General features: G+C 46.2%; 1 non-coding gene across 1 annotated transcript; it reads right to left on the bottom strand.

Annotated features, from left to right (window-relative positions):
* Positions 1 to 1,050: 1,050 nt before the first annotated feature.
* LOC119920682 lies at positions 1,051 to 1,189 on the bottom strand. The gene has a single exon (XR_005448411.1). It is a non-coding gene; the product is annotated as a small nucleolar RNA SNORA7 (small nucleolar RNA).
* Positions 1,190 to 8,656: the final 7,467 nt, after the last annotated feature.

Raw genomic sequence — 8,656 nt, 5'->3', positions numbered from 1 at the left:
AAAGAGCTCAGTGACTCCCTTTTGTCTAGGGGCAGGACTTTACTGCCCACAGATGAGGTGATTATGCTGCCAGCTGCCACTGTACGTTGTGTGAGATGGCTCCAGGCAATGACTGGTCATTCTTGGGCTGTCACCCAGGAGTAAAAAGTGGATGTAAGTGGTAGTAAATTAGGCTTTATTTTGTCTCAGTGCCTCCCCAATTTGAGGGTGGCTGGGGTGGGGAGGAGACTCCAAGAGCGGAGGTCGGATCCCAGTCAATCAGTCAATGGTATTTATTAATAACTGTGATTTTTTTTAAGCACTTACTGTCAGGTACTGTACTAAGCACTGGGGTGGATACAAGAAAATAGGGACAGTCCCTGTCCCACATGGGGTGCACAGTCTTAATCCCCATTTTAAAGATGAGGTAATTAAGGCACAGAGAGGTTAGTGACTTGCTCAAGGCCACACAGCAGACAAGTGGCAGAACTGGAATTAATAACTGTGGTATTTGTTAAGTGCTTATTATGTGCCAGACACTGTACTAAGCGCTGGGGTGAATACAAGCAAATTGGGTTGGACAAAGTACCTGTCCCGCACGGGGCTCACAGTCTTAATCCCCATTTTACAGATGAGATAACTGAGGCACAGAGAAGTGAAGTGACTTGCCCAAGGCCACCCAGCAGACCCCAGGTCCTTCTGACTCCCAGGCCCTGCTTATTGAGCACTTACTAAGTGCAGAGCACTGTACTAAGTGCTTGGAAGAGTACAATACAACAGAATTAGTAGACAAGTTTCCTAGTGTGGAAGGGCCAAGGCCTGCAGTTAGGAGAGATTGCAGAGCACACTGTTTTGTCTTATGCTGTCGAGTTGTCTTTGACCCGTGCGACACCACAGACACATCTCCTCCAGAATGCCCCACCTCCATCTGCAGTCATTCTGGTAGTGTAACAATAGAGTTTTCTTGGCAAAAATAGGGAAGTGGTTTACCATTGCCTCCTTCCGTGCAGTAAACCCAAGTCTCTGCCCTCGACTACCCATGTCACTGCTGCCCAGAACAGGTGAGTTTTGACTTGTAGCAGATTGCCTTCCACTTACTAGCCACTCTGCCAAGCTAGGAATGGAATGGGTATGCCGCTGCTTGACTCTCCCTCCTGTAGTAGAGACTGGTAGAGTACTGGAAACTCTCCAGGTGCGACCCTGAGAAGGGGCAGAGCGCATTAGTCTCTGTCAAATCCTGAAGAAACCCTCCATAGACTGAACTTTGAATCTTTTTTGAAATGATGGTTCTAACCTTCCTGTTTAAAACACCGTCCCAGCTCAGAAACAGGAGGAAGAGCCACCAGGACCATCAGGAAATGGGCTCCAAATGAGTAGGCGGAAGAGCCAGCTCTGCTCTTGGCCCTAGAGGAAGTGAAATGTGGATGTGTTGTGCTTTTCAAGAGCCTTCCTGGGCTTGAGGTTGAGAATCGCGCCGATCAAGTTAAACAGACACAGGCTGTCCCCCTTAGGAACTTACCATCTAAGAACTGGGCCCTCCGATCACTCCCTCTCCAAAAACGAAGAGAATTGCTAGCCCCTTTCATTGCTAAGCGTGCCCCAGGGCCAATGTCCACCCCCATAAACCAATTCCTTGTGGCCGAGAAGAGCTCACATTATGTGTCCCCTCCCGCTCCGGAGGAAGCCAAGGAGGATTTCTCCGAACTACTTGACCTACTGGTGTCCCGAGCCAAAGTGCACATCACCCACATGGTGAAGATGGAGGGGTTCCTCCTCAGCCTGTCACATAGTGTGGTTCCTGCGATACCACTGGATCACCCCCTCTGCTCCATCCTTGTCCCCCTTCCCTCCCACTCCTCCCCGCTGTGTCCCAAGTCCTCACTGAACACTTTGGCTTTGGCTCCCACACAGAGATCTCCTTCTACTCTGCTTCCTCCACAACGTGGACTGTGATGGAAGTGAGACAGAAGTTAAATTGGGTAGGATCACTTGGGCTTTTGGAAAATATTCCCCATTTTGGCCATGGAGAGGAGGGGATTGAAGAATGGAAAAGATGCCTTCCCTTGCCAACATGTGGCAAGTAGGAGCCAGTGGGACCCAAGCACAGGACTGGAAGCCCAAAGGGCCATTGCTGATCCACTGAGTGACTATGAATGCATTGCAAGAAGATGCTCTACAATGGAGCTGTCAAATGCTACCCCCAAAGTCTGGAGGCTGGGTGTCGGTGAAAAGCAGGATTGCAGTTCATCTCTCTAAGGATTCTTGACTTGCAAAAATCATCCACAAAAATAGCAAGTGGAATATAACCTACCTGGTTTAATGTCTCTCCAAAAATACCACTTCCTCTGGCCCCAATCTCGGACTTCTACCCTCTTTCTTGCTCTCTTTTCTTACTCTGTCTCTTCTTTGCCAAAATTCCCTTTTTAAAACTTTGTTTGGTTTCCACGTGAGCAAAATCCTCTCCCATTGCCTATCTGAAAAAAACTATTTTTCAGGGTAAATCTAATATATATATATATATATATATATATATTTTATATATATATAAAATGATGGTATTTGTTAAGCACTTACTATGTGCCAAGTGCTGTTCTAAGAGCTGGAGTAGCTACAAGGTAATCAGGTTGTCCCATGTGGGGCTCACAGTCTTAATACCCATTTTACAGATGAGGTAACTGAGGCACAGAGAAGTTAAGTGACTTGCCCAAAGTCACACAGCTGATAAGTGGTGGAGCCGGGATTAGAACCCACGATCTCTGACTACCAAGCTCGGGCTCTTTCCACGTATATATGGAGAGGTAGTGTGGTTTAGTGGAAAGAGCCTGAGATTGGGAGTCAGAGATCATGGGTTCTAATCCCGGCTCCACCACTTATCAGCTGTGTGACTTTGGGCAAGTCACTTAAATTCTCTGTGCCTCAGTTACCTCAGCTGTAAAATGGGGATTAAGACTATATATATAAATATACATATATATAAATACATAATTATTTATTTTAATGCCTGTCTCACCCACTAGACTATTAAGTTCACATGGGCATGAAATGTGTCTACCCCCTCTGCTGTACTCACCCAAGCACTTAGTACAGTGCTCTACACACAGTAAACACTCAGTAGATACAATTGATGATAGTGATTGATGATGAAGGCTGCTCTTCTCTTTGTGCCCTTTCAGGAGACTATGTCTGGAGGGGGAAGGTCAAACCCCATCATGGGCAGCAGCCCATTACCTTGGTTTTAATGAGTCCTGAGGGTGGCCTTGCTACCTGACTTCTGGGTCGTGGGCATCTTGGGCCACTGGAAAACTGAAGTGGCGTGACTGAGAGAGCTGCAGTTTTGTTCGATCTGTCCTTCCACCCATTGCTTTTGTACCTTCTTGTTGCCAGGCAGCCTCTTGCTCTCTCCCTGAGCCACATCTATCCTTATGGGTATTTTTTAGAATACGAGGAGCTCCTGGAGGACAGAGACCAGGTCCTTTTGGATTCACTCTGCATAATATTAATTGTGGTACTTGTTAAGTGCTTACTCTGTGCCAAGCACTGCGGTAGATTGAAGATGATCAGGTTGGACACAGTCCCTGTCCCACAAGGGGCTCATAGTCTAAATTGGAGGGAGAACAGGAATTGAAGCCCCATTTTACAGCTGTGGGAATTGAGGCATAGAGAAGTTAAATGACTTGCCCAAGGTCACACAGCAGGCAGGTTGCAGAGTCAGGATTAGAACTTGGGTCCTCTGACTCCCAAGCCTGTGCTCTTTCTACTAGGCTACCAGCTTCTCTACCCATGCTCTCCCCAGGGCATTTAAAGTCTTATTTGGTGAGGAGGAGGAGAAGGGTGACTGCTCAGCCTTTTTCCTCATCCTCTCTTCATTCCTGCCCCTGACTCTATTCTATTCCCCCAACACACCTCAAACCACCATACGTTCCATCAGTTTGCAGCCTCTCAAAGAAAGCAGGGATTGGGGCTGTCTCCAAGTCTAGTTCCAGGACCGCTTTAGATATATTCAATACCTGAGGGCTTCATTCTTCCCTTTGGAGCTAGGAGGGTGTTTGCTCTGGGCCCTCATTCCCTTCCTGGACTCCTGAGTGCATCTGAGCTTATATCTGGTTGCACAGAGAAGGCCCAGCTGCTTTTCTTCTGCCTTATCCTTGCCTGGTTGACAATATGATGCATGTGCAGAGTAGGCTGTTCTCCAGGAAGCACAGGGAGCTGCCAAGACAGCCCAGAGCATCCAGCTCTCTCTCTCCCTCTCCCTCCCATTCTGCACCAGGCCAGAGCCCCTCTTGGGTAGTCAAGCAGTGCTCTACCCACCCAATCATCCTCTGCCCACAGCACATGCGTGCGCTACATCTCCCCCTCCCCTAGCCATGTTCACCTCTCCCCAGTCACGGGAGGAGAGTCAGACTACTGATCGACAAGAGAGAATTTTGAAGATACTGTATTGAAATCCAAGCTACTTCAGAAGGAGTAAAGGCCAGTCAATAATGCTGAGCATGACCCTGGGAGGAGCAGGGGCCATGCTGACTGAGAAACCTCTGAAGCCGCATGGCCTATTGAAAAGAGCACAGGTCTGAGAGTCAAAGAACCCAAGTTCTAATCCCGACTCTGTGTGACCTTGGGCAAGTCACTTCACTTCTCTGTGCTTCAGTCTCCTCGTCTGTGAAATGGGGATGAAAGAAGCAGCGTAGCTTAGTGGAAAGAGTGCAGGCTTGGGAGTCAGAGGACATGGGTTCTAATCCTGGTTCCGCCACTTGCCTGCTGGGTGACCTTGGGCAAGTCACTTCACTTCTCTGTGCCTCAGTTACTTCATCTGTAAAATGGGAATTAAAAGCATGAGGCCCACATGGGGCAAGCTGATGACTCTGTATCTACCCCAGTGCTTCAAACAGTACTTGGCACATAGTAAGTGCTTAACAAATACCATAAATTATTAAATGACTGTTCTCCCTCCCCATTAGACGGTGAGCTCCATCTGGGACAATAATAACAATTAATAATTATGGTACTTGTTAATCACCATGTGCCAAACACTGTATTAAGTGCTGGGGTAGATAGAAGTTAGTCATGTTGGACACCACAGTCCCTGTCCCACTTGGAGCTCACAGTCTAAGTAAGGGGGAGTAGGATTTATAAATTACTTATTTATTTGTTTATAATAAAGTCTGTCTCCCCCTCTAGACTGTAAGCACGGTATATTGCACTCTCCCAAGAGCTTATTGTGCAGTGTCACAATAAATGCTCAATAAATATCATTAATTGATTTCATCCCCATTAAGTAACTGAAGCACAGAGAAGTGAAGTGGCTTGCCCAAGGCCACCCAACAGACAGGCGGCAGAGCCGGGGTTAAACTCGGGTTCTCTGACTCCCGGGCCCGTGTTCGTTCCAGTAGGTTCCGCTGCTTCTCCAGGACTGTTTGACCTGATTGTATTTTGTCCACCCTGGCATTTAGTCTGGTGCCTGACATATACTAAGTCCTTAACAGATAGCTCCTTGGAGGCAGGGATCGCATCTACGAAGCGCTCAGTACAGTGCTCGGCCCACAGTAAGCACTCAATAAATACCACTGATGGTGGTGATGATCATTAGGCTCCTTCTCAGGCCTTTTATGGGGTGTCAGTGATGCTGCTCCTGATGCTGGCTGACAACAAGAACAGTGGTGATCTTGTTGTCATGTGTCTTGTCTTGTGTTTTTGTGTTGGGAACACGCTAAGAGCAGGCAAAGGGGATTTCCAGGCACAATACTCTCATAGTCTTTTGTGCTGTAATTGGGAAAGGTTATGTAATGGCTGTGGCTAATAGCACAACTGAGGCATAACATTGGCTGAATGCCACACCCTCCTTCCCATCCCCCGTTCCCATCCTCTACCAGGGCTTCTCTCATCATTTCTTCCCTCCCTGCTTCTCCTCTCTGAATGTTCCTGATTTTAGAATTGGTTTGAGTTGGCTACTGGAGTCAGAGTAGATTTTTGGGATCTGGATTATAATTATTAGAATGGAGAAGACCTAAACTGATATTCTCTGTCAGAGAAGGCTACATTTTTTGGTCCTTCTCCTTGGCCCAGTTCTAAAAAGTATTAGCTTGAAGGTGGTGGGGGTGGGGGGAAACTTCATATGGTGATTTAAGGCCTAGAAAGTTAACCTAAGAAGTTGTTTGAACCTTTGACCTCTTCCTATCTGACAGAAGAAGTGTGTACAGAGTGGGAGAAAAGGCCTTGGATTAATGTCTCTGTCAATATTTGTGGTCAGGATCAGGGAAATAGCCCCATAAAGGGGACCCCTCCTCAGATAAGTAGGGTTGGGGGCCCAGAAAAGTCATTTGCGGCTTTGCAAGATGAAGAGACAAGCATAGATCATGTGATTCTCCAAACCCAGTTACCTAAGAGAGGGTTACCTAGACTAAAACCCAACCTTAGGGATTTATCCCTGAATTTCTGGACACTTAGGGAGAAGAATAATTTTGAGTGCTTTAAGGCAAAAAAGAACATCGTATGAATAAATGTAGTGGGTTGATACAGCTCCTTTTTCCCAGGCAGTTCAAAATGCTTCCCGGGCATGATCTCACCAGTCATCTCAAAATCCTTCTAGGCTGGCACTGCTGTTTCCATTTTGCAGATGGAGAAACAGAAGCCCAAAGAGGCCAAGCGCCTTGCCTAAGGTCACACAGCAAGCTGAGAAGAGAGTCCTGGTGTCTTGACTCCTCTTCAAGGGCTTTCCACAAAAGCACATGATCTACTTTGAGATCTCAGCTTGTACGTTTTCCATTTTCTCCTGGAGTCGCTAATACCCATTATTTGGAGCCGCAACTAAAAGAATATCTCAATGCTAGCTGTAAAGGAAGGTGGCCAAGGGCAGTGCTTGTAGGGATTTGGGACATATGTTGTCAGTAAATAGGATTATTCACAATAGGGAATCAGGCTCAGATTGGCTCTGAGCATATGGCAGAATCATAATAGATTGATAGTAATAAAAATAATCACACCTTTGTAGCATCTTTCTTCCTCGAAACTTGAACCACTTTCATATCTAATACAATATCCTATTTTATCTTCACAACATCCCTCTGAGGAGGAGGGCTGGAAGGATGCACTCCATTTTACAGACAGGGAAACTGAGGTACTAAATGGTTGTGACTTTTTTTAATGGTACTTGTTAAGCACTTACTATGTTCCAGGTACTGTACTAAGCACTGCGCTCAGTACGGTGCTCTGCACACAGTAAGCGCTCAATAAATACGATTGAATGAATGAATGAAAACAAGTTAATCACATTGATCACAGTCCATGTCCCACATGGGGCGCACAGTCTTAAACTCTGTTTTACAGATGAGGCACAAAGAAGTTAAGTGACTTGCCCAAGGTCACACAGCAGACAGGTGGCAGAGGCGGCATTAGAACTCAGGTCTTTCCGACTCCCAGGTCCCTGCTCTATCCACTAGGCCGTGCTGCTTCTCTACTTGTCCAAACTCAACCAGTGAAGAAGTCACTTCAGTTCTCTGAGCCTCAGTTACCTCGTCTGTAAATTGGGAATTAATATTGTGAACCCCATGTGGGACATGGACTGTGACCAACCTGGTTAGCTTGCTGGTTAGATACCCCAGCGCTTAGTACAGTGCCTGGCACATAGCGCTTAACAAATACCATTTAAAAAAACCCCCAAAATAGTGAGTCATTAGTAAAACCAGGGCTCCAGCTCTCTTCTTTTAACTCGGGATTCCTTCCACTAACCCCCACTCAGATTTCCAACTCCTTCACACATAAACAGACTCACACCAACCCTAAGCCACTTACATACATTAACGCTGAGCTGAACACTCTGCAGATAAAGGAATGCTCACAGCCTATCACCCTGCTGTTACTAGGCAGTTATCTGTGATGCTATTGCCAGGCAGTTTACCCCTGCAGCTCCCCTTCCAAGGCTGCCAGATATATCTTAGTGATTATATTTCTGTGAGAATTTTAGGTACCATAGAGAAGATTTTCTATTACTTTAGCCAAATTACGATCAAATATTGGAGGTACAGTATAAGGATTTAGTCCAAGTGAGTCCAGAATCCAGAGGCTTGAATCCCCTTTTAGGAGAATTTGAAACCGGAATGGAAACGCTGATCAGACGGTCCCTTTTTGCTGAGGACATAGGAACTAGTTATGTAAAAGAGCAAAGAGCGCTGGGTTGGGCCAACTTGGGCACTTATCTATGCCCCCTCCCTATGCTCTTTGTTAGGGTGGTGTGGACTTCTGCTGTGCTGATAATAATAATAATCATCATCATTGTGATAATAATAGTATTTCTTAAGCACTTATTATGTGTCAAGCACCGTTCTAAGGCGCTGGGATAGACACAAAATAATTAGGTTACGCACAGTCCTTGTCCCACATGGGGCTCATGGTCTAGTAGGAGAAGAACGGGTATTGAATCCCCATTTTACAGATGAGGGAACTGAGACACAGAGAAGTTAAGTGAATCGCCCAAGATCCCACAGCATACATGTGGCAGAGCAGGAATTAGAACCCCTTGTGTGGAGTGACAGGTGCTCAAAGGTGCCAACTTTTTTTTAATGTACTAAGTGCTGGGACAGATACAAGATAATTAATCAATCATATTTACTGAGTGCTTACTGTGTGCAGAGCACTGTACTGAGCGCTTGGGAGAGTACAATATAATAGAATTGTTAGGCATGTT

This window comes from Tachyglossus aculeatus, chromosome X1, assembly GCF_015852505.1.
Source record: "Tachyglossus aculeatus isolate mTacAcu1 chromosome X1, mTacAcu1.pri, whole genome shotgun sequence".
NCBI classification, from domain to species: Eukaryota; Metazoa; Chordata; class Mammalia; order Monotremata; family Tachyglossidae; genus Tachyglossus; species Tachyglossus aculeatus.
This window is presented reverse-complemented; position numbering and strand designations above follow the sequence as displayed.